Raw genomic sequence first — 19,392 nt, forward strand, 5'->3', positions numbered from 1 at the left:
GCAAGTTGAGTTTTGATATGGAGTATAGAGATTAAGAATTTTTTTGAAAAAAAAAGAATTTTTTTGAGTATTTTTCACTCTATTTTCCACATAATATAAAAAATTTAAGAAATGTAGACTAGACTCATAATTGTGAAACATTTGTTTTTAAGGTAAAAAAAAATAACTGAATTTAAAATAAGCATGTGTTTTCATCACTTAAAACTTTTGGAGGTAATTTTTCTCCTGAACTCTGTATGAACTTTGTAGATACTTGGTATCAAGGACTTACTCTGCTGTTACTTATTAGATATTACCTTGTACTTTGTTCTGAAATGGGAAAATAGATTAGTTAAGGAAGATTAATCAAGAATTGTTTAGGGGATAGTGGTCGAGAGCTTAGTTTGGAAGCCACAATAGATTCAAATTCCAGATTCACCATTTACAAACAAGCTATGTAATGTTACTTTCTGAAATCCAGTTATAGTCTGTAAACTGGGCCTGAAACCAGCCTCAATTATCAGAGATGATTTGTATAGAGTTTTTAATAGCTTCTGGGATCAAAATAAGCTTTAGATTAATGCTATTATGCTTTGTAAGCATGTGATAAATCAGGTGACTTTTCATATAATTCTTCTGTTGGTTTTAAAATAGAGCTGTATTTAAAACACCCAAATCCAAGTAGAGTATCTACTTTATAAGGTGTTTTTTTTTTTTTTTTTTTTTTATCAATATACAGAAGAGACCTTTAAAATAGTAGTAATCTGGTAAAGTTTATGCTGATAAAATTTTGAAAAGAATTATAAATAGGTTTTCCATTTTAAAAGATCGCTTCTCAGAAATTCTTATTGCTTAAAGCAAGTTACAATTAAGTATACATGTTTACTTGTCCTATGTAGACTACCAGAGATTTATGTAGCTTTTCTATGCTTCTATGTAGGTTTCTATGTAGGTTTAACATTTTTACTGTTGCATACAATATATTCCTGACAATTTTTGATGTGCTCCTATTTTAAAGTACGTGTTACTGTGTTAGGTTATTCTTAAGTGTGGGAATTTTGTTTTATAATCTTAGAAGGCTACAGAGAACTAGAAACTCAGGTCTTCATTGGAACTTCAAAAAGTAGGAGTAGAAGGAGAGAAATGGTTCAGTAAAGTGTCTTCTTTAACTACTTTTTATCTCTTTTCTGCCTTCACCATCATCATCATAAGCCCTGCCTCTAAATATTGTCATTTCTACTGCCTCATCTTTTAATTCTTTACCTATCTTACTACATCTTCTTACCTTCTTTCTGAGCTCCTCTTTGTTTCCTTCCTGTTTCCAAAGGTTGTGTCCTCAGACCGTTTGTCTTCTTACTTGAAGTTTTCCTTTGGGCAATCTCATGGATTATTATGGTTTTACCTACCACCTATTTGTTGATGACTATGTTTCTTTTTTTCTTTTTAAGATTTTATTTATTCATGAGAGACACAGAGAGAGAGGCAGAGACGTAGGCAGAGGGAGAAGCAGGCTCTATGTAGGGAGCCTGAAGTGGGGCTTGATCCCGGGTCTCCAGGATCCCGCCCTGGGCCAAAGGCGGCACTAAACTGCTGAGCCACCCCGGCTGTCCGATGACTATGTTTCTAACTGTATTACTCCCTTGAGCTTCATTCTCATATCTGTTTGCCTTCTAGACAATGCTACCTGAACATCACAGTAATTTACTGGTCCTCCAGAGACACTGCATGGTGCCACTGCCCAGCTGGTCTCTCATGCTAAGGACTTAAAATTAATTTTTGGTTCTTTTTTCCCCCTTATTCTCCTTATATCTTTTGCTTTTAAAAAATTATATTTTACATTGCTGTAGAATGTATACAACATACAGTTACCATTTTAACCATTTTTAGGTGTACAGTTTATTGACATTGAGTACATTCATCGTTGTGTAACCATCACTACATCCATCTCTAGAACTTTTTCATTGTCCCAAACCAAATCTCTGTACCTATTATATAATAACTTGCAATGGCAAGTTACCCCCTCCATTCAGCCCCTGGTAACTTGTGCTTTCTCTATGAATTTGATACCTCCTAACTGGAATCATAAAATATTTATCCTTCTGTGACTGGCTTATTTCACTTAGCAAAAGATTTTCAAGGTTCATGCATGTCATAGCATGTGTCAGAATTTCATTTCTTTTGAAGACTGAATCATATCATTTGATAACTTTATTTATAACTTCAGTACTAAATATTTTGAGAATTTGTTCCCTTTTCTTCATCTCTCCTGCTATTGTCCTTATTGTCTCTCATTTGAGGTAATAAAATAGTTTCCTAACTGATCTACTATCCTATCAGTCTGATTTTTTTTTTCCACTCCACACTGGCCAGTCCATCCATTTTAGAGGTGAAAGGCTTAGGCTTTAGGGGTCAGAGTTATTGATCCCTTCTGTATCCCTTAAAAACTACGTGACTTGGGCAAGTTAATTTTTTCCTCACTTGTAATAAAGGTAATGGTATCTGCGATGGAGTCAGCGTGGGAGGATTGCAGGAGATGATCAGAGAGAAGTGCTCAGCAGCACACTGCCAGGCACATGGTAGTGTTCAGAGTGTGTTAGCTGTTATCTCATGGTTTCTCATGGCGACCGGAGACTTAACCCAGAATGCAGCCTGCTCAACATGTCACTGACAGTTATTTACCTGCAGGGTAAAGTTCAAGCTCTTTAATGTGGACCATGTTCTTTCTCTGCCAGATTTTCTTATTTATTTTTCCTTCATTTCATGCCTACTACTTTGGTGGGAACACCAAACTGCGAGTGATTCTCTGTTAACCTTGGTGTATCCACCTCTCTATTGTTTTTGTTATTCCCTCTGCTTGGTGCCTGAATCTTCTTGCCCATCTTTCTCTCTGGCTAATGGCTTCTTTTTTTAAAAAAAATATTTTATTTATTCATGAGAGACACAGAGACACAGGCAGAGGGAGAAGCAGACTCCATGCAGGGAGCCTGATGTGCGACTCGATCCCAGGACCCCAGGACCACGCCCTGAGTTGAAGGCAGCCGCTCAATTGCTGAGCCACCCAGGTGTCCCTGGCTAATGGCTTCTTATCCACTAAATACTTCCTCCAGAAATTTTACTTCAATGCCTCTCTACCAGCCTACCCCCCCTTCTTCATTTTTGGACTGGCTGTGGCTGTCTGTCTTCTGTGTTACTGCACCTTAAATATGTGTGTATCATAATGTAGTTAAAAGATAAAGTGTCCTGTTTGCATTGAGGGGTACATTTTATTAATCTTTGTATACATAGCACCTAAGAATATATACACATTCATGTATACTTGAATATACTGTGCCCAACGTGGGTCTTGAACTCAAGACTCAGAGATCAAGAGTCCCATATTCTATACCAGCTGAGCCAGCCAGGCACCCCTAGAATGTAAGCTTTTAAAGAACAAGGTTTATGATTAGTTATTTGGCTTAGTCGTTCTCAACTCTGGCTAGGTATTAGAATCATTGGGGCATTATGGGCACCTGGGTGGCTCAGTTGGTTGGGTGTGTGCCTTTGGCTCAGTTTGTGATCCCATGGTCCCACATTGTGCTCCCTGCTCAGTGGGGAGTCTCCTTCTTCCTCTCCCTCTGCCTCTCCCCCCACATGCACATGCTCGCTCTCTCTCTCTCACAAATAAATAAAATCTTAAAAATCATTAGGGTATTAAAAAATAATGTTTAGATCTACCTCAAGGGATTTGGATCTAATTAGTCTGGAGTAGGTTCCACTCATTAGTGTTTAAGAACCTTCTATGGCTTGTAATAATGGTAGTTAAGATTAAGAACCACTGACAGCTCAAAGTCAGTGTATAAATGAAAAATGGATGGAGTGAGGGGGTAAGAGAATTTATAACTTCAGGAGCTTTAATTTTTCTTTCAAATCCATTCTGATATTTTACCAAAAGATAAAAAGTCATATGAATAGTTTTTTGAATATAGAATTCAGTTAACTGAGCAAATATGTAAATTTTAAAGATTTTATTTATTTATGAGAGAGACAGAGAAAGGCAGAGACATAGGCAGAGGGAGAAGCAGGCTCCCTGTGGGGAAGCCCGATGGTGGGACTTGATCCCAGGACCCTGGGATCATGCCCTGAGCCGAAGGCAGACATTGAACCACTGAGCCACCTAGGCATCCCTGAGCAATTTTTAAAAAAGATTTTATTTATTGATTCATGAGAGACGCACAGAGAGAGAGAGAGAGGCAGAGACATAGGCAGAGAGAGAAGCAGGCTCCATGCAGGGAGCCCAATGTGGGACTTGATCTTGGAACTCTAGGATCATGCCCTGGGCCGAAGGCAGTTGCTTAACGGCTGAGCCACCCAGGCATCCCCTGAACAAATATTTTTTGAGTCACTATGTGTTACTCCTAAATTAATATCTCCAAATCAAAGATTTTTAAACCAGATAGGTGATATTTTTCTTTATAGGAAAAAAGCCAATTTTAACAAAATGCTTTTTTTGTATTTGTCAAAATAAGGTATATTTCATGCCACATTGGAATGCATTGACATAGGATGCTAGTGTATGTGGGCAGATAATTATTATTATTGCCACTCATTACGTTATGGTAAATATCTGGAGTGAATTTCTGTTAAGAATTAAAGATGTACTTTGCCATTATGATTATAGGCAATTCATTTTCACATAGTTAAATTTGAAAATGTGAAAAGAAAGTGTATCAGAGCTTAAGTTTCTTTTATTTTACATTTATCCCCACATATAGATGTGGAATTGTCAGTCCTTACTAGCCATTGGAAAAAATACTGTTCGTTCTTTTTTTTTTTTTTTTTTAAGAGTTTGTTTATTTTTAAAATATTTTATTTGAGAGTGAGTGAGCAAGAGAAGAGAGCATGGGTGGGGTCAGGGGCAGAGAGAGAAGCCGACTCCCAGCTGAGCAGGGGCACTAATGTGGGGGCTCCATCCTGGGACTTGTGGCCTGAGCTGAAGGCAGATGCTTAACTGACTGAGGCACCCTGAAAAATACTGTTCTTTGATTAGAAGAAAGCTTAAATTGACAGGATTGGAATCTGGATGTGGCAAACAAAGCTTTATCTTTGCATCCTACGCATTTACTTATTGTACTACCCAGCCACAGAAGCAATATACAATTGAAGTGACCTTGTAAGAAGTTACTGTGGCTGAGTTCAAAAAGGGTGTTGCCTGTGTTCTCCTCTAGGATTTTGATGGAATCTTGTCTCACATTTAGATCTTTCATCCATTTTGAGTTTATCTTTGTGTATGGTGAAAGAGAGTGGTCTAGTTTCATTCTTCTGCATGTGGATGTCCAACTTTCCCAGCACCATTTATTTAAGAGACTGTCTTTCTTCCAACGGATAGTCTTTCCTCCTTTATCGAATGTTAGTTGACCATAAAGTTCAGGGTACTTCTGGGTTCTCTATTCTGTTCCATTGATCTATGTGTCTGTTTCTGTGCCAGGACCACACTGTCTTGATGACCACAGCTTTGTAGTACAACCTGAAATCTGGCATTGTGATGCCCCCAGCTATGGTGTTCTTTTTTAAAATTCCCCTGGCTATTTGGAGTTTTTTCTGATTCCACACAAATCTTAAAATAATTTGTTCTCTCTGAAGAAAGTCCATGGTATTTTGATAGGGATTGCATGAAACTTGTAAATTGCCCTGGGTAACATTGACATTTTCACAATATTAATTCTGCCAATCCATGAGCATGGAATATTTTTCCATCTCTTTGTGTCTTCCTCAATTTCTTTCAGAAGTGTTCTATAGTTTTTAGGGTATAGATCCTTTACCTCTTTGGTTAGGTTTATTCCTAGGTATCTTATGCTTTTGGGTGCAATTGTAAATGGTATTGACTCCTTTAATTTCTCTTTCTTCAGTCTCATTGTTAGTGTATAGAAATGCCACTGATTTCTGGGCCTTGATTTTGTATCCTGCCATGCTACCAAATTGCTGTATGAGTTCTAGCAATCTTGGGGTGGAAGGCTTTTGGGTTTTCTATGTAGAGTATCATGTCATTGGCGAAGAGGGAGAGTTTGACTTCTTCTTTGCCAATTTGAGTGCCTTTAATGTCTTTTTGTTGTCTGATTGCTGAGGCTAGGACTTCCAGTACTATGTTGAATAGCAGTGGTGAGAGTGGACATCCCTGTCTTGTTCCTGATCTTAGGGGAAAGGCTCCCAGTGCTTCCCCATTGAGAATTATATTTGCTGTGGGCTTTTCATAGATACATCCATGAAGGCAAAAGAAACAAAAGCAAAAATGAACTATTGGGACTTCATCAAGATAAGAAGCTTTTGCACAGCAAAGGATACAGTCAACAAAACTAAAAGACAACCTACAGAATGGGAGAAGATATTTGCAAATGATGTTATCAGATAAAGGGCTAGTTTCCAAGATCTATAAAGAACTTATTAAACTCAACACCAAAGAAACAAACAATCCAATCATGAAATGGGCAAAAGACATGAAGAGAAATCTCACAGAGGAAGACCTAGGCATGGCCAACATGCACATGAGAAAATGCTCCGCATCACTTGCCATCAGGGAAATACAAATCAAAACCACAATGAGATACCACCTCATATCAGTGAGAATGGGGAAAATTAACAAGGCAGGAAACAACAAATGTTGGAGAGGATGTGGAGAAAAGTGAACCCTCTTACACTGTTGGTGGGAATGTGAACTGGTGCAGCCACTCTGGAAAACTGTGGAGGTTCCTCAAAGAGTTAAAAATAGACCTGCCCTACGACCCAGCAATTGCACTGTTGGGGATTTACCCCAAAGATACAGATGCAGTGAAACGCCGGGACACCTGCACCCCGATATTGATAGCAGCAATGTCCACAAGCGCCAAACTGTGGAAGGAGCCTTGGTGTCCATCGAAAGATGAATGGATAAAGAAGATGTGGTTTATGTATACAATGGAATATTACTCAGCCATTAGAAATGACAAATACCCACCATTTGCTTCAACGTGGATGGAACTGGAGGGTATTATGCTGAGTGAAGTAAGTCAATCGGAGGACAAACATTGTATGTTCTCATTCATTTGGGGAATATAAATAATAGTGAAAGGGAATATAAGGGAAGGGAGAAGAAATGTGTGGGAAATATCAGAAAGGGAGACAGAACATAAAGACTCCTAACTCTGGGAAACGAACTAGGGGTGGTGGAAGGGGGAAGAGGGCGGGGGGTGGGGGTGAATGGGTGATGGGCACTGAGGGGGGCACTTGACGGGATGAGCACTGGGTGTTATTCTGTATGTTGGCAAATTGAACACCAATAAAAAATAAATTTATTATAAAAAACAATTGAAGTGACCTTGGCAAAGCTGAGAATCTTGGAAATTATTAAGCTGCCTTGTTTTTTTTTAATTTTTAAATATTTATTTAATCATGAGAGAGAGAGAGAGAGAGAGAGGCAGAGACACAGGCATAGGGAGAAGCAGGCTCCAGGTAGGGAGCCCGACGCAGGACTTGATCCCAGGACTCCAGGATCACACCTTGGGCTGAAGGTGGCGCTAAACTGCTGAGCCACCCGGGCCGCCCAAAGCTGCCTTCTTTTTGAGCAGAGAAAGAAAATTGAAGCAGTGCCTCTGTCAGATGATATCTGTACAAGAGTTGTTGACATTTTTTCACGTTCAGCTGGAATTCATAGAAGAATCAGCAGCAACTTTAACATTCAATAGGATAAAAATATGAATGCTTCTCAGCGTGGCCAGCATTTGATTTTAATCATCATTTGTACATTGGCACTGTCAAAAAAGTTGCTATGTTGTGAAACTTTTTATTAATATTTTTTGTAGCAAAATTTGGTACTGTCTATACTGAGGGTGCTTCTGAGATGGTTGGCAACAAATGGTTTTGCTACTTCAGTAAAGAGAGCATTGCTATCTGTTTCAGCACATGGCATACATTAATGCTAAGACATAGCCAATAATTCTAAAAGAAGTTTCATTGGCTGCCATGAAACTCAGAGCAGAAGTATTGAATTATTGCCTTTTTCAAGACATTTGTCAAAAAATGTGGGCAAAATGTTAAGTTCTTCATGTAGAATTTTTCTGGCTTTTCAAAGGACAGTGCTTGAAGTTCTTAATTGATCCTTGGGGAGACTGATTATTTTTGAGAGAGAATGAAAACTCCTGTTTTACAATTTGACAGGGAGAAGTCCATTGATGATGTATGTGTTGAATGTTTGGCCATAAGAAAGACTTAAGTTTTTCTATTAATGATCCTGCAGTATCAGTTTTGGATGTTGCTGTAAAATTGCTAACTGCTATTTTGGTCAAATTCCTGCTTTCGGAGGTTGGAGTCCGATAAGCAAATGAACTTTCCAGCACTTGGTGGAAGTGCTTCTGAAGAAGTTGAGAATGACAAAAATCTGCAGTTACTGATACTTAATTTGTATTTGTAATCCTACTCCTCTTGAAAAGTAAATAAGACCTTCCTGATTTAAGTAAAAAGTGATGCTACATGAATTTAATCAGAAGAATCCTGGAATCTTCAGTATTCCTTAATAAGCTTAAACTTTTCTTGCAGAGTACTATGGGAGCTCTGATTAATTTTGCAACAAAAGGTCTTGTGGTTTGAGGTTTTCAGTACTTGTCACTATTAAAACCAAGAGCCAATTCCAACATGTGGTTTAGGCCTAAGACCAACCTAATCAATAATTTACTTAGATTTATTGAGGTAGAATTTACATACTCTTATAGGTACACAGTTTATAGGTTTATAATAGGAACTTTGACAAACACTTGGAGTTACATAACCAGTACCAACCCAAGATACAGAACGTTTCTGTCACCCCGAAGAAGTTCCACATCCCCCTTTGTAGTTAATATCCTCTCACTGCCTCTGGTCCCTCTCAGCCACTCACTGATCTGTTTTCTTTTGTCATAGGCTTGCCTTTTCCAGAATATCAAACAACTGGAATCCTACATGTAACTTCAGCATAATGCATTTGTGATTCACCCATATTGTTGCATATAAGTATTCTATTGTATCATAGTTTGTTTATTCACCATTTGGACATGGGGATTCTTTACAGTTTTTGGCATTTGTGAATAAAGCTTCTAAAAATATTCATGTGCAGTTTTTTTGTTGTTTTTGGTGTGGATGCATATTTTCTTTTCTTTTGAGTAAATACCCAGATTTGGGATTTGTAGGCCATATGATACATGTAACCTTGTAAGAAATCAACACATTTGTTTCCAAAGTGATCATATTTCCACCAGCAACGTATGGTAGAATTTTCGCATTTCTCCTAGCAATAAATAAGATTTGTAGCTGCTTCACATCCTTGCTACTTTAATACTGTTTTCTGGAGAAGAGATGTTTGTGGTTTTGATGAAATCTACTTATTTTTTCCTTTTGATTTCTGTTTATATATCTTGACTAACCAAAGGTTGTAAAGATCTTATACGTCTAAAAAAATTTTTTTATAGGTTTTCCCATTTGGGACTGTGATCAATGTTGGGTTAATTTTTGTATATAGTACAAGGTTTGGTTCTTTGTTCTTTGCGTGTGAATGTTCATTTTGTTTAGCATAACTTGTGGAAAAGACTAGCCTATCTCCATTGAGTTGTCTGAAGTTCATTGAGTTTCTAAAGCACTTCATCATCATGAAAATCAGTTACTATATGTATGTTGGTTTACTTCTGGACTTTCACTGATGAATTCATGTCTATCTTTTCAGATATACCACACTGTCCTAATTATGGTAGCTTTATAGTGTTTCTGGATATCAGAGAGTTTATGTCTCTCAACTTTGTTCTTTCTCAAAGTTGTTTTGGTTATTCTTTTACTTTTCCATATAAAAGTGAGAATGAGTTTATCAATTAAAAAAAACTGCTAGGACTTTGATTTGAGTTGTGTTGTGTCTGTAGATAAGGGGAGAATTGACTTTATCACAATAATGAGTTTTCCAATTCATAGATATGACACATTTTCTATTTAAGTCTTTGACTTTTCTCATTGTCTTGTAGTTCTCAACATACACAGATTACACGTATTATGTTTTATCTAAGTATTTTTTTATTTTGAGTGCAATTAAAAATAGTACTAAAAGACATAAAGAACAACTTTATATTATATGCTTTATTTGAATTACTTGTAAAAATATTTTCAAAGGTAGCTATTGAGAAAAAAACTGAAAATTTCCATAGTTCTTTATGTATATTAATTTCTTTATGCCACAATAATTTCAAAAGAGGTTGTGCCAGTTTTCCTGCTACCAGCAGTCTGTATCACTGTATTTTATTACATGCTTGACAGTTCAGTATCACCATTGATTTGTTCTGTTTTTTTCCTATTGTGAAAATTTACCTTTTTAACCATTTTTAACTGCACAGTTCAGTGGCAGTAAGTGCATTCACATTGCTGTGCAACTATCACCATCATCCATCTTCAGAACATTTTTGCTTTCCCATATTGAAATAACTCCCTGTCTATGCCTCACCCCAACCTAGCAGCCACCATTCTATTTTCTATCTCTATGAATTGGACTATTTCAGATAACTCATAAAAATAGAATTAGATGATATTTGTCCTTTTATATTCCTTGTCACCTGGAATAACGTCTTCAGTGTTTATCCATGTTGAGGCATGTGTTAGAACTTCCTTTTTAAGGTTAAGTAATACCCTGCATGTATGTGTGTGTGTGTGTGTGTGTGTGTGTATATATATATAGTATATAAATCTGTCCATGGGCACTTGGGTTGCTTATACCCTTTGGCAATTTTGACTAATGTTACTGTAAATTTGGGAGTACAAATATTTCAACTCTCTGCTTTCAGTTATTTGGGATACATAGCCAAATGTGGAATTGCTGGATCATATGGCAATTCTATTTAAAATTTTTTAAGGAATTACCATACTATTTTCCATAGCAGCTGTACTATTTTACATTCCCACCAATGCACAGGGGTTCTAATTTCTCTACATCCTCACTAGCGCTTATTTTCTGTGCTTTTTCCTTTGATAATTGCCATCCTAATAGGTGTGAGCTGCTATCTTATTGTGATTTTGATTTGTATTTCCCTAATTATTAATGATACTGAACATCTGTTAATGTGCTTATTGGCTATTTTGTATATCTTCTTTGGATATATGCTTATTCAAGTCCTTTGTACATTTTTAGATCAAGTTTTTTTGTTGTTGTAGGGTTTATTATGTATTTTGGATATTAACTCCTAATATGTACTGCTTGCGAACATTTTCTTCCAGGTTATGAGTTACCTTTTCACTCTGTTGGCAATGTCCTTTGACATACAAAACTTTAAAAATTTTGATAAAGGTTATTTTATCTATTCTCCACCTTTTTTGCCTCTGTTTTTGGTATCATATTTAAGGAATCATTCCCAAATCCAGTGTCATGAAGATTTTACCCTATGATTTTTTTCTAAGAGTTTTATAATTTTGGTTCTTAGGTTTAAATTTTTAGAGTTGATTTTTGTATATGGTGTAAGTTAAGGATCCAACTTCATTCTTTGCATGTGGATACCCAGTGTTCCCAGTACCATTTGTTGAAAAGACTGCCCTTTCCTCATTTGTCATCTTGTCAAAAACCATTTATGTGAAGATTTGTTTCTGGGATCTCTGTGCTATTCCATTGGTTTGTTGTCTGTCTGTATGTCAACACCACATTGTTTTGACTTAGTAGTTTTGTAGTAAGTTTTAAAATCAGGGTGTGTTATAGCTCCAACTTACATCTTTTTCAAGATTGTTTTGGTTATTCAGGGTCCCTTGAAATTCCATATGAATTTTAAGATGGATATTCTATTTCTACAAAGATATTATATGGATTTTTAAAAAAGATTTTATTTATTTATTCATGAGAGACACAGAGAGAGAGAGAGAGAAAAAAGAGAGAGAGAGAGAGAGAGAGGCAGAGGGAGAAGCAGGCTCCATGCAGGGAGCCTGACATGGAACTCAATCCCGGGTCTCCAGGATCACGCCCCGGGCTGAAGGCAGCACTAAACCGCTGAGCCACCCGGGCTCCCCTATATGGATTTTGATAGGGATTGCAATGAATGTCTAGATGGCTTTGGGTGGTATTAGCAATATTAAGTCTTTTAAATTCACAAACAGTGTCATCCCATTTATTTCTGGCTTCTTTAATTTCTTTCAGGAAAGTTTTATAGTTTTTAGTGAGCAAGTCTTTGGGACTCTGTGGTTAGGCTTACTCCTAAGTATTTTATTCTACTTAATGGTATTTTAAATGGAGTTGTTTTCTGCATTTCTTTTTCAGGTTGTTAATTGTTAGTGGATAGAAATGCAACTGATATTTGTGTGCTAATTTTTGTCTTATGTAATTTTGCTGAATTTGTTCAGTAATTCTAATTTTTTTTAAAAGATTTTATTTATTCATGAGAGACATACAGAGGGGGTGGGGTGGGCAGAGACACAGGCAGAGGGAGAAGCAGGCTCCATGCAGGGAGCCTGATGCGGGACTCGATCCTGGGTCTCCAGGATCAGGCCCTGGGCTGAAGGCGGCACTAAACCGCTGAGCTACCCGGGCTGCCCTAATTCTAATATTTTTATGTGTGAGAAATCTTCCAGGTTTTGTACATGTATGAGAGTACTATCTGCAAATAGGTAATATGACTTTTTCCTTTTCAGTTTGGATGCTAGCTATTTATTTATTTAGCCTAAATGCCCTAGTTAGGACTTGGAGTACATTATTGAATAGAAGTGACAAGAGTGGGCATCCTTACCATGTTCCTGATCTTAGAGGAAAAGCTTTGAGGTTTTCACCATTGAGTATGCTGTTAGCTGAGGGCTTCTCATAGATAGCCTTTATTATATTGAGGCAATTTCCTTTTATTCCTAGTGTTGTTTTAAAATCATGAAATGGTGTTGAATTTTGTCAAATGCTTTTTCTGCATCAGTTGAGGTGATTGTGTGTATCCACCTTCATTATGTTAATATGTTGTATTACACTGGTTTTTCATATGTTGAATCATCTTTGCATCCCAGGAATAAATCCCACTTGGTCATGATGTGTGATCTTTTTAATGTGCTTTTGAATTCTGTTTGTGTTAGTATTTTGTTTAGGATTTTTGAGTATTGGTGTTAATTCTTTCAGTGTTCAGTAGAATTCTCCAGTGGGGCCATCTGGTTCAGGACATTTCTCTGTTGAGAGATTTTTGATGACTGATTATATCTTCTTGTAGATCTATTCAGATTTTCTATTCATGATTCATTCTTGGTAAATTGTGTATTTTTAGAAATTTGTTTCATCTAGATTATCCAGTTTGTTGATATATATTTCATAGGATTCTCATAATTATTTTTATTTATGTAGAATCAGTAGTAAAATTTCATTTTGACTTAGTTGAGTCGTTTTTTCTTCATCAATGTAGCCAAAAGCTTATCAATTTTGTTGTTGTTTTTGGAGAACCAACTCTTAGTTTTGTTGATATTTCTCTATTTTTTTCCTATTCTTTACTTTGTTTATCTCTGCTCTAATTTTTATTTCTTTCCTTATACTAGCTTTGGGCTTTATTCTTTTTCTAGTTCCTTACTGTGTAAATTTAGGCTGTCCATATAAGATCTTTTATTCCTTTTTTTTTCTTTTATTCCTTTTTAATGTGAACATTTATAGCTATAAATCTCATTCTTAGATTTTGCTGCATAAGTGTTGGTATGTTGTATTTTCATTTTTATTAGTCTTAAGATATCTTTTCATAAAAGATTTTTTTGGTTTTTGTTTTTTCTTTTTCAAGTCAATTTAAATTCCAGTTAACATAATGTAATGTAATGTAATACTAGTTTTAGGTGTAGAATTTAAATAATTCATTGCTTACATACAACATCCAGTGTTCATCACAGCAAGTGCTCCCCATCAGCCATTTAATCCATACCCCACCCACCTCCCCTCCAGCAATCCTCAGTGTTTTCCCTATGATTAAGATCTGTTTTCTGGTTTGCCTCTCTTTTTTCCTCCCCCCTTGTTTATCTGTTTTGTTTCTTAAATTCCACATATGAGTGAAATCATATGGCATTTGTCTTTCTCTGACTTATTTTGTATAATACTAATTCCATTCACACCATTGTGCATGTGGCAAGATTTCGTTCTTTTTCTTTTTCTTTCTTTTTTTTTTTTTTTTTATTTCGTTCTTTTTGACCAGAGATCTTCTGGATGGTAGGGTAGTCCTATTTTTAACTTTTTAAGGAATCTCCATACTGTTTTCCAGTGGCTGCACCAGTTTGCATTCTCACCAGCAGTGTTAGACGGTTCCCCTTTCTCTGCATCCTCAACAACACCTGTTGTTTCCTGTATTGTTAATTTTTTAGCCATTTTGACAGGTGTAAGGTAACATCTCATTGTAGTTTTGATTTGCATTTTCTTGATGATGAGTAGTGTTGAGTATCTTTTCATGCATCTGTTAGCCATCTGTATGTCTTCTCTGTTAAAATGTCTATTCATTTTTGCCCATTGTTATTTTAAAATTTTAAATTTTTTTTATTTTTAAAAGATTTATTTATTCATGAGAAACAGAGAGAGAGAGAGAGAGAGAGAGAGAGAGAGAGAGACACAGAGGGAGAAGCAGGCTCCATGCAGGGAGCCCAAAGTGGAATTCGATCCCGGGTCTCCAGGATCATGCCCTGGGCCAAAGGCAGCGCTAAACCACTAAGCCACCCAGGCTCCCCATTTTTGCCCATTTTTAAGCTGGATTGTTTTTTGGGTGTTGAGTTTTATAAGTCCTTTAAAGATTTTTGGATACTGACTTGTTATCAGATATGTCACTTGCAAATATCTTCTTGTATTCCATAGATTGCCTCTTAATTTTGTTGATTGTTTCCTTTACTGGGCATCTAGAAGCTTTTTATTTTGATGAAGTCCCAGTAATTTATTTTTATTTTTGTTTTTGTTTCCCTTGCCTCAGGAGACGTATCAAATAAGAAGTTGCTATGGATGATGTCAGAGAGGTTACTGCCTGTATTCTCCTCTACAATTCTAATGATTTCCTGTTTCACATTTAGGTCTTTCATCTATTTTGAATTTATTTCTGTGTATGGTGTAAGGAAGTGGTCCAGTTTCACTCTTTTGCACATTACTGTGCAGTTTTCCCAATACCATTTGTTGAGGAGACTGTCTTTTTTCCATTGGATATTCTTTCCTGCTTTGTTGAAAATTAGTTGACCACTACATTAATGAAAGGAAGGATAAGAACCATATGATCCTTTTAATATATGTGGGAAAAGCTTTTGACAAAGTACATCCATTCATGATAAAAACCCTCAGCAAAGTAGGGATAGAGGTAACATGCTTCTATATAATAAAAGGCATATATGAAAGATCCACAGCTAATATCATCCTCATTGGGTAAAAATCTATGGTAAGGAATAAGATAGGGAAGTCTCCTCTTACTGCTGTTATTTAACATAGTACTGGAAGGTTTTTTTTGACCTCAGCAATGAAAAAGAATCCAAATCAGCAAGGAAGAAGTCAAACATTTACTGTTTGTGGATGATTTGATACTCTGTAGAAAACCCAGAAGACTCTGCCAAGTTGAGAAGACTCAATTGCTAGAACTGACACATACATGAATTTAGCAAAGTTGCAGGATACAAAATCAACATACAGAAATCTGTTACATTTCTATACACCAATAATTATTGAAGCAACAGAAAGAGAAATCAAGGAATCGATTCCATTTACAATTGCACCAAAACCCATAAGATACCTAGGAATAGACCTAAAACAAAGAGGTAAAAGATCTGTACTCTGAAGACTATAAAACAGTTATGAAAGAAATTGAAGGTGACACAAAGAAATGGAAAAACATTTCATGCTCATGGATTGGAAGAACAAATACTGGGGGCTCAGGCGGTTAAGCATCTGCCTTTGGCTGGGGTTGTGATCCTGGAGTCCTGGGATCCAGCCACATGTTGGGCTCCCTTCTTGTTGGGGAGCCTGCTAGTGCATGCATGCTCTCTCTCTGTCAAAAAATAAATAAATCTTAAAAAAGAACAAATATTGTTAAAATCTCTATACTACCCACAACAATCTACATACTTAATGCAATCCCTGTCAAAATGCCACCAGCAGGGGATCCCTGGGTGGCTCAGTGGTTTAACGCCTGCCTTTGGCCCGGAGCGCGATTCTGGAGTTCCGGGACGAGTCCCACGTCGGGCTCCCGGCATGGAGCCTGCTTCTCCCTCCTCCTGTGTCTCTGCTCTCTCTCTCTCTCTCTCTCTCTCTCTCTCTCTGTCTATCATGAATGAATAAATAAATAAATATTTTTTTTCAAAAAAGGAATCAAAATACCACCAGCATTTTTCGGAGCTAGAACAAACAATTCTAAAATTTGCTTGGAACCTCGAGACACTGAAAATAGCCAAAGAAGAAAAGTGAAGCTGGCGGCATCACAATTCTGGACTTTTTCAAATTTTATTACAGAGCTGTAGTGGTCAAGACAGTATGGTACTGGGACAAACACAGGCACCTAGATCAATGGAACAGAATAGAAAACCTAGAAATTAACCTACAACTAGATGATCAAGGTTGATTTTTGGATTTCTTTTTTATTTCTCTTTGACCCATTGATTTTTTGAGTAGTTGTTTAATTTCTATGTCTCATGTGTTTTCCTTCCATTATGATCAGAAAAGATACTTTGTGTGATTTCAGTCTTTTTAAATATTGTTTTGTGGCCTAACATACGGTCTTTCCTAGAGAATGTTCTGTGCACACTTGAGAATAATGTGTATCCTGCTATTGTTGGGTGGTATGTTTTGCATATGTCTGTTATGTCCAACTGGTCTATAATGTTCAAGTTCTTTATTTCTTTATTGATATTCTGTCTTGTTCTATTCATTAGTGAAAGTGGGGTATTGAAATTTCATACTATTATCATAGGGCTATCTATTTCTTCCTTAAATTCTGTTAGTGTTTGTTACATATTTTTAGGACCTGTAATGTTTGGTGCTGATATGTTAATAATTGTTAAATCTTCTTGGTGCATTAGTCCTTTTTTTTATTGTATGATATTTTTTTCTTTGTTTTTTCTAATAGTGTTTGACTTAAAGTTTATTTTGTCCAATAGTAGCATAGCTATCCCAATTCTTTCGGTTACTGTTTTTTTTTTTTTTTTTTTTTCGGTTACTGTTTATGAAATATCTTTTTCCATCCTCTACTTTCAACTGTGTGTGTCCTTAGATTTAAAGTACGTCTCTTGTAGACAACATTTAGTTAGATCCTGTTTTTGATCCATTCTGCATATTTGTGTTTTTTGATTGGGGAGTTTAATCCATTTACATTAAAAGTAATTACTAATATGGCAGGACTTTTGACATTTTGTTGTTTTCTGTGTGTCTTTTAGCTTTTTTGCCCTAAATTTCCTCCCTTACTGCCTTCTTTTGTGTTCAGTTGATTTTCTTATAGTGACACATTTCGGTTTCCTTTTCATATCCTTTTGTGTGTATTCTAAAGATGATTTATTTTTGGTTACTGTGGGAATTACTTATGCCACCTCAAAGTTGCTACATTCTTGAAGTGATACCAACTCAACTTCAATCTCATAAAAAATTTTGCTCCTCTTCAGCTCTGCCCTCCCTTTGTTTATGATAATCCCAAATTACATCTTTATTTTTTTTTCCAAATTACATCTTTATATATTGTTTTCCTTAATATAGATTTATAATTAATTAATTAATTAATTTATTTATTTTTGCTTTTTGTCTTTTAAATCTTGTTCAGGAATAAGAAGTAGAATACAAAATTAGATGCTGTTTTTTATATTTGTCTATGTATCTTTTACCAGAAAACTTTATATTTTTCTATGGCTTCAAGTTATTGTCTAGTTTCTTTTTTTTTTTTTTTTATTGTCTAGTTTCATTTCAATTTAAAGGACTCCCTTTAGGGAGTCTTGTAGGGGCAGGCCCAGTGGTAATAAACTCCTCAGCCTTTATCTTAGAGTCCCTTAATTTTTCACTCATTTTTACAGGACAGTTTTGCCAGATATAGAATTTCCAGTTGACAATATTTTCTTTCAGTATATTAAATATATATCATCTCACTGCCTTCTGGCCCTCAAAGTTTGTGTTGAGAAATCTGCTTGTTATACCTTAATTGAGGATTTCTTTATGTGAGGAGTTTCTTTTCTGTTGCTGTTTTACTTAGTGTTGTTTTTAAATTTCAGTTTCTAATCATTTGTTGCTACTACACAGATATACAGTTTTTTAAACTGACATATCAGTCTGAGTGTTCGTGTCCCCCTCCCGCCAATTCATATGTTGAAATTCCAACCCCCAATGATGATGGTAGTTAGGAGGTTGGGTCTTTCAGAGATGATTAGGTCAGAGTGGAGCCTTTATGAAAGGGACGACTTGCCTTATAAGAGACTCTATGGAACTCTCAAGCCTCTCTGCCATGGGAAGACACAGTGAGAAGGAACTGCCTGTGAACCAGAAGGTGGGCTCTCACTAGATACTGAGTCTGCTGGTGCCTTCATCTTGGACTTCCCAGCTTCTAGAGCAGAGAGAAATGAATTTCTATAACCTACCTAGTCTATGATATTTTGTGATAGCAGCTCAAATGGCTGAAGACAGTTTCCTTATCCTTTTAATGTTTTCAGAATCTGTGGCAACACCCTTTCTTTAAATCCCGGATAGTGTTTCTCCCCTCCTCTTGTCAGTCTGGCCAGAGGCTTATCAATTTTATTGATCTTTTTAAAGAATGAACTTTTGGTCTAACTGACTTCCTCAACTTTTTCCTGTTCTCGATTTCATTTATATCTTTTTAATTTATTTTTATTATTTCCTCTTTTGCCAGGAGCTTCATTCAGTCTTCTTCTTCTTTTTTTTAAAGTTTCTTATGGTAGAATTTTAGGCCATTGATTTGAAACTTGATTCTTTTTTGAATATAATCGTGTAATGCTGTAAATTTCCTTCTAGGCACTGCTTTAGCTAGATTTCACAAGTTGTGAAATGTTATATTTTTGTTTGCATTCAATTAAAATTATGTTCTGTTTTCCCTCATGACTTCTTTGATCCATGGGTGTTTAGAAATGTGTTAATTTTTAAATATTAGAGGATTTTCTAGACCTTTCTGTTACTGATTGCTGATTTAATTCCTTTGTGCTTGGACAACATACTCTGTGTGTGTTAAATTTATCAGGATTTGTTTTAGAGCCCAGAATATGGTCCATCTTGGTGAATATTCTGTGTGCTCTTTAAAAGAGTATGGCTTTTGCTATTTTGGGGTGGAGTATTCTATAAATGTCAATTAGGTTAAATTGATTGTGTTTTTCAGGTCTTTTACATCCTTACTCAATCTCGGTCTACTTTATCTGTTGTTCACTGGAAGAGGAATGTTAAATTCTCCAAAAATAATTATAGATTATTAAATTAAATAAAAGATTAAATTAAAGATTTGTCTGTTTCTCTTTTCATTTCTATCAGTT

General features: G+C 36.0%; 1 protein-coding gene across 1 annotated transcript in view; it reads left to right on the top strand.

The window, feature by feature from the left end:
- GTF2A1L (general transcription factor IIA subunit 1 like) overlaps nt 1-19,392 on the top strand; it is a 45,120-nt gene that overhangs the window by 15,917 nt on the left and 9,811 nt on the right.

This window comes from Canis lupus, chromosome 10, assembly GCF_011100685.1.
Source record: "Canis lupus familiaris isolate Mischka breed German Shepherd chromosome 10, alternate assembly UU_Cfam_GSD_1.0, whole genome shotgun sequence".
In the NCBI taxonomy this organism is placed as follows: Eukaryota; Metazoa; Chordata; class Mammalia; order Carnivora; family Canidae; genus Canis; species Canis lupus.